Source organism: Pseudopodoces humilis, chromosome 9, assembly GCF_049639895.1.
Source record: "Pseudopodoces humilis isolate 2021_Gansu_Grassland_sample_001 chromosome 9, ASM4963989v1, whole genome shotgun sequence".
NCBI lineage: Eukaryota > Metazoa > Chordata > Aves > Passeriformes > Paridae > Pseudopodoces > Pseudopodoces humilis.
This window is the reverse complement of record NC_142208.1, coordinates 31,631,514-31,638,069: the sequence shown is the minus strand read 5'-3', so window position 1 is coordinate 31,638,069 and position 6,556 is coordinate 31,631,514. Positions and strand designations below refer to the sequence as shown.

The 6,556-nt window shown below is 40.2% G+C and overlaps 1 long non-coding RNA gene across 1 annotated transcript; it reads left to right on the top strand.

The window, feature by feature from the left end:
- The first annotated feature begins 1,041 nt into the window (after positions 1 to 1,041).
- Positions 1,042 to 5,673, top strand: LOC148183810 (uncharacterized). Its single transcript, XR_015773223.1, has 3 exons — positions 1,042 to 1,315; positions 2,330 to 2,452; positions 5,534 to 5,673. It is a non-coding gene; the product is annotated as an uncharacterized LOC148183810 (long non-coding RNA).
- The last annotated feature ends 883 nt before the right edge of the window (positions 5,674 to 6,556 follow it).

Below are 6,556 nucleotides of genomic sequence, written 5' to 3'. Positions count from 1 at the left end.
CTCTACATCTGTCATTACTGGATTTGCTGTTGTCACAAGGAAAATGCTGCATCATGTGCAGTGCCAACACTGACTTGGGGACAGCTTTGATAGAATCTCTCCAGAAGTTAATTCTGGTGAATTCTCACCTAAACCACCCAGATCCTTCAGAGTGGCAATCCTAGCACTGTCCAAATTTTATACTGGGGGAAAAAAATAATGTGGTGAACACTTACCCTTTCTGTTAGGGCTGGTATATTCACTATGATACTTACAAATACCCCTAAAGCCAAACTACCCTGATTTTCTGTGCTAAAAATAATAAAAATAATTGAATAATTCAGCAATTATTCAGCTGATGGCAAGTTATTCTACACAACTTCATAGTAAAGTTCAGTTCCAGAATTTCTCTATGGTACTTTCTTCTTCCTTTTAAAAAAAGCTCAATATTTGAGTGCAGCCTTCGTGGTTATTTTCTAAGCCACTGCTCTTAATCTCTGTGTGATACAAGCTGCTCTGAGGTAGTACATTCCAGATAACAGAACTTAAAACAAATGGTTTCACTTGCAGAGACTATCACGTAGAGCTAAAATCACTCCAAACTCCGTGGTGCTTTGAGACTTTAATCAGCCACCTTTTGCAGTTAATTGCTCTTTTGGCAGGCTGGAGAAAGGAAATGGAGATTTTTAGCAATTTCATATCAACACAAACCAAAAAGAATTTGATGAGACAAATAAAAGGTCTTTTTCCTAACTCAAAGATGCTCTGCTTGCCAAGTACCAGAAGCTTTTTACAAACATCAGAAGTGGGAGAGGATTTTTTTGAGAAAAGCTTTCTGGATCCCTCTATAATGAAAGATTTTATGCCCTGCCTAGCACATCTCAGCCAGGATGTTCCACCTCCGAGAGCCAGGTTCTTTCTGGAGCTCTGATATGTTCTGAAAAGTGACAAACCTGGGTAAATTTGCCTCTCTGTCCATATCCTAGGTGGTATCTGCTCCAGATGTGCACCACAGCATTTCTGACCTTCCCCTCACTGACCAGCACCACAAACTCAGCATTATCAGCGAGCTCTGTCCTCTCCTGATTCACCCAGTAAAAAGCTGTGGCAGAGCTGAGCATCAAGAAAGTGACTGCTTGTCATTAATATCCACTTCACTTTAAACTCACTGCAGCCCTGGAAACCTCAGAAGCTGCTATTCCAGTTGCTCATAATGTGCTCTTTGTTTTGTGCTTGGCTTATCTTTGAGCACAATGCAATCTGAAGGAAGTACACCCAAGCCCTGATGTTTTCCTTGGGAGCCAGAAATGTGCGTGCGGCGTTTTTTGGGGCAGTGGTGAGTAAAAGTGGAGTGTGTACTGTGAGTAAAAGGGGAGTGTGTGCTGTGAGTAAAGGTGGAGTGTGTGCTGTGAGTAAAAGGGGAGTGTGTGCTGTGAGTAAAAGTGGAGTGTGTGCTGTGAGTAAAAGTGGAGTGTGTGCTGTGAGTAAAAGGGGAGTGTGTGCTGTGAGTAAAGGTGGAGTGTGTGCTTTGAAAGGTGCGGGGGATGGTGGTGGTGGGATGCAGGAAATTGTGCTGGCCTTTAAAGGCTGCAGATTTCAGAGTTCTGACAATTTCTGGTTGAAAATTGTGCAGCCTGAGTAAAAAAAAAAACTCAAGCAGCAGATGCAGAGCCATTGCAGTTTGATGGATGGTTTTCCAGGGCTGGTACACCTTGTGCTGCGAGCACACCCAGCCTGTGGAAAGTTCAGCAGCTAAACTGAAACTAACCATTGTTCAAATACTTCTGAAATGAGAGAATCTTGTTTACTTTAACGGTTTCCCTTCCAAGAGGCAGGCACTGTTTTCCCAGCCTGAAAGGTTTCTCCTCTCCTTAGCATTTCCAAAAGTGACAGTGTCCCTGGGTCCTTACATAACTAGTTCTGATCTCTTCACAATTTATTTTTTATTTATAATTTATATTTTTAATATATTAAATATATTAATTAAATATTTATAATATATAAAATAAACACATATGATAACATTATAATATTTATAATATAATAATTAACAATATATATTAAATATATAATTTAATTATAATTTCTATTTAATATCTTTTTTGCTTTTTGAATTTTTTTCATAGTAAGTCTATGTGAAAAATCCTAGATTTTATTTTAGCTCACAATAAATCCATTAATGTGGAAAGTTTAACTTTACACATGGCTGGCTTGGGAGGCTACCTGGATCGTCCAGATCTAGTGTGTATTTATAGTATTTATATTATTTATATTATTTATATTGTTTATATTATTTATATAGTTTATATTATTTGTACTATTTGCATTATTTGTATTTCTATTTTTACAGGGACTAAGGAGTACATAAGAGCACAATACAGTGCTTAAGGATTCTGAACTTGCAGAAAGCACCATGATCCATATTTCCTACCCACTCCTGTCTATGGACAATGGTATTGCAGCTCAAATCCAGGTGTGGGTATGGATCTAATCTCACATATGTGTCCATGTTCCCTCTAATGGCTCACCAGGGAGAGAAGGGCAGTCTCTGTTATTTACTAGAGATGTTCTTTATTTGAGACAGTGAGTTTTGATCTGAACATGTCCCTGCTCTCCAAAGATCTGTGGGATTTTCTGCCCCTGTACTCTCAGCCTCTACTGGGTTTTGCCAAATGGCTTTTCATTTTCTGCTGCATTCTGAATGAAGTTTCAAGGCATCAAAGAAAAGATTATAAAAAAATGATTGAATTCAAAATAATATAATGTTTGCCCCTTTTTTTCTTTTTTTTTTTCTAAAAAAACTAAGTAAAGCCATAAACAGACTTTATACTTATACTTAAGTAAAGACATATACAGGCATGGGCCTCATTTTAGAGTTCCTTTAAATTTCACAGGGACTCAGTCTTAAATGGTGAAACTGAAAAGTCATTTGGGATTTGGTTCAGTGACAGGTAAATACCATTGGAGTTCTACTTGCAAGGTCCTGAAAACTCAGTTTAAAAGCTGATCTTGGAAAATTCTCTGATTTAACAGAAAAATATTACATAGTTTTTCTCCTTCTCTGAATAAAATTCAAACTTTGATTTGGATTTAAATTGTAGCTCTGTGTTTTTAATATAAAATACAGTTTATGGACCTTGCTGATATCTTGCTGCATCTTGAGCAAAGCAAGTTAGAGTCCAGGCTGTTTTCCTTTTAAATAAATAAACATTGCTGTTTCATTGATGGCTCTTAACAGAAGAGGTCAGCCCCATTGTTTCTGAAACAGCAACATATGATTCTGAAACATAAATTATTAGTATCAACAGCAAAACTCGTGGTGTAGTCAAGCATTTATCACAATGAATGAAAAAATAAACAAGTTATTCCCCCAAGACCTTGGTGCTATTTAGAGATGAATGAAAACTTCATTGAATTAAATAATCAGCTTGAATATTTTTTATTGTTCTGTGATTATTTGAGAGATTATATCTTATTGAAAGATCTGCACATAAAATTCTTAATTTTTAAAAATGCTCCAAATTTTAGGTTAAGCATTAAACCATGTGGTTTCAATTCCACTTTGATACATCTTAATGTTTGTAATTTTTTCTAGCTAAAAAGTCTTAGTGAAATAAAGAAGTTGGACTTTCTTGTGTTTCTGTTATTTCATACTGCCTCATCCTTTCTGGAGAGAGAAAGGAATAGGAGAAGGGAGAGGAAAAAAACTGAAACTGGAGAAAGGAGAATTGAGATTTTTTTGCAGTTTTCAGAACCCAAGATGAAATATTTCGTGCTGAATTTGAAGTATTTTATTCAGTGAAACACCTGTTCCTCTAAAAGTGGTGGTTACATTTCCTGTGATGTTGTCTTCTACTTAAGTTAGTACCAAAAGAAATTATGTTTATATTTTAATTTTCATGGACTAAGTGACGTCTCTTGCAGTATTTCCATAATTAAATCTCAGGCTGGTGAGGGCAATGTACTTTATTTAATGTACTTTAAATGGCATCTCCTCTGCAGTGCCTCAGTGCAGCAGGTCTTGGCCTGGGGCTTTGTTTTTCAGGCTGTTCCACAAGCACAAAGGAGCTGGCCTGAAGTTTATAAACAGCTTTAAGTAGCAGCTCTGTGCTTTGCTAGAGCAGCATCCATCACAGCCACGTCAGGGATGCAGCAGGGAGCTTTATCTCCTCTCTCTCCCCAGTCCTGTGCTCTCATACCTAGACAGTTGGCTCATTAAAACAAGTGTGCTATTGCTGAGCAAAAAAATATAAAAAAAAAAAAAAAACAAAAATAAATTGAACAAAAAGAGAGACACTGTTTTTAAGACATGGATTTATAGCTCCATGTTGTAATCAGACATCATGGATTCTTTCAGAAGAACCGTAAAACAAGTTTCCTCATGAGAAGGGGAAAAAAATAAAAAGAGAAAAAGGAGGGTGTGCTGTCCATTAAGCAATTGTGAAGTTCTAGTTTAGTGAAAGCTTGAGGGGGAAAAGGGGACGTGGCAGTAAATCATCTGTGCAGCTCTCAGCCATAAAGTTTCTTGAGCAGTCAAAACTGCCAGGGCTTGTTTGGATGACTTATTCCTAGGCAGGGGGGGATGGAAGAAAGTTTATAATACAGCTGCAAACTTCTGCTGTCTCTGGTGTCACTACTGTTTATATTACGTGATAATGTGCTACAGAAACCTCCTTCTCTTTCAAAGGTGACGTTGTTTTGGCCTGACCTTGTTTTGAGGTTGTTTCTCCCAGCCAGCAGAGCGGGAATGTGGAATTGCCCTGGCCCTGGTGTGCTGGGGTGGGGAGCAGGGCTTTGGGGAGGGGGCTGCAGAGCCAGGCACGTCAGGAGGGACCAGTGGGGCTCACTGGGGTTTGGGTCAGGCCCTCGAGTGCCTCGGTCCCTTACCCAAACTGGTGGAGTTGAGTGGTTGGAATGTGCTGAGGGAGGAAGGGAGATGAGCCCTTTGGGCTGGTAGCTCTTGGATAATTCACCTGCTGCTCAGAATGGGCTGCCAGACCTGTCTGTAAAATCATCACAGCCTCACCAGTAGGCTCAGGCTAAAATGCTCATTAACCATCTCGATCAACAGCATTTAGAATCATAACATCATGGAGTTTTGGTGGAAGGGACCTTCAAAATCATCTTGTTGCTAGCCCAGCCATGGCAGGGACACCTTCCCCTGTCCCAGGCTGCTCCAGCCCCATCCAACCCTGCCTTGGGCACTGCCAGGGATCCAAGGACAGCCCCAGCTGCTCTGGGCACCTGTGCCAGGGCCTGCCCACCCTCACAGGGAACAATTCCTGCCCAATGTCCCTTCCAACCCTGCCCTCTGGCAATTTAAAGCCATCCTGTCACTACACACCCTTGTCAAAAGTCCCTCTCCAGCTCAAAGAACTTGATCACTGTACTTGTATTTCAAATTTTAGTCACTGCAAACTGTGTCCAGTAGTTGGCCATTTTCAGTGGGAAGCAGTGCTTCTGTTTGACAGCACAGGGATTTATCTGATCTATCTGATTTATCTGATCTATCTGATTTATCTGATTTATCTGATCTATCTGATTTATCTGATAGGAGCACGTGCCTGCCTGAGCCCCAGCAGTGTGTGGGCAGAGCTGACAGTCACTGAGTGAGTGGAGCAGATGCTGAAGCACTGAGAGAAAAGCTGCAGAGCAGCAGAACTTGCCCAGAAGGATATTCTGTAAGTGCAGCAAGTCACCTGGCAAGGTAGGGGAGGATAAAGGCATTTCAAATCTGTGTTTTAGACCAGCAACTTGAAAATTTGTGAGAATAATTCTAGAACTGGCTCCTAAAGTGTGTTTTTCTGGGGAAATAGAGGAAACTAGGCCCGAATCAGGACTGTATTCCTATTTCTTCTCCTGAAATTCTTTCTCCTCACTTTTTCATTGTGCACTCTTACAAGAAAGACATCCAGTATCCTGAGGCCTCTAACTAACGCTTGAGATGAGTATCTTTTAAATTAAACAGAACTCAGCCTGACCTGTCTCTGTCTTAAATTTCTTCCTAAAATGAAATGTACCCTTTAAACAATCTTAGACCCATGGTTCCCCCTTCTCCCCTTAATCTCAGGTATGATTAGTGCTTAATGGACCTTGAAAAGCACCTCTATTTATAATGGCCACAGGTTGCTCTTGCTTAGATACGATCTCCAATCTTCTGTTTTCTCTTGAAACGAAACCCAAAATAGTGGGACACATACTTGGTTATTATGTTCATATATGCTACATTTTTTTTTTCCCCCAGAACCACAGTCTTTGGTGAATGATTTAATCCATATAACTTCTTGTAACCCAGAAACAATGGGCAGCTTTGTTCTGAGCAGCGCTGATAGCGTGATCTCTCTTACACAGATTCACCAGGGTATCAGGTGCCAAGGGGCTCTTTCCATGGAGGAGGACATCTGAATCCAGGACATTTATTCTGCATCTGAGGAGGTGCAGTGAGAGCAAGAGACAGGACTCTCCTACCCACTACATTTTGCTGCACAAAAAACCTCAGAATCTCTCCGAAACTGACCATCTGTCCTGTGTTATTTCCTGAAAAACAGGGATGAAAGCCCCCAGGAGCCAGTGCTTT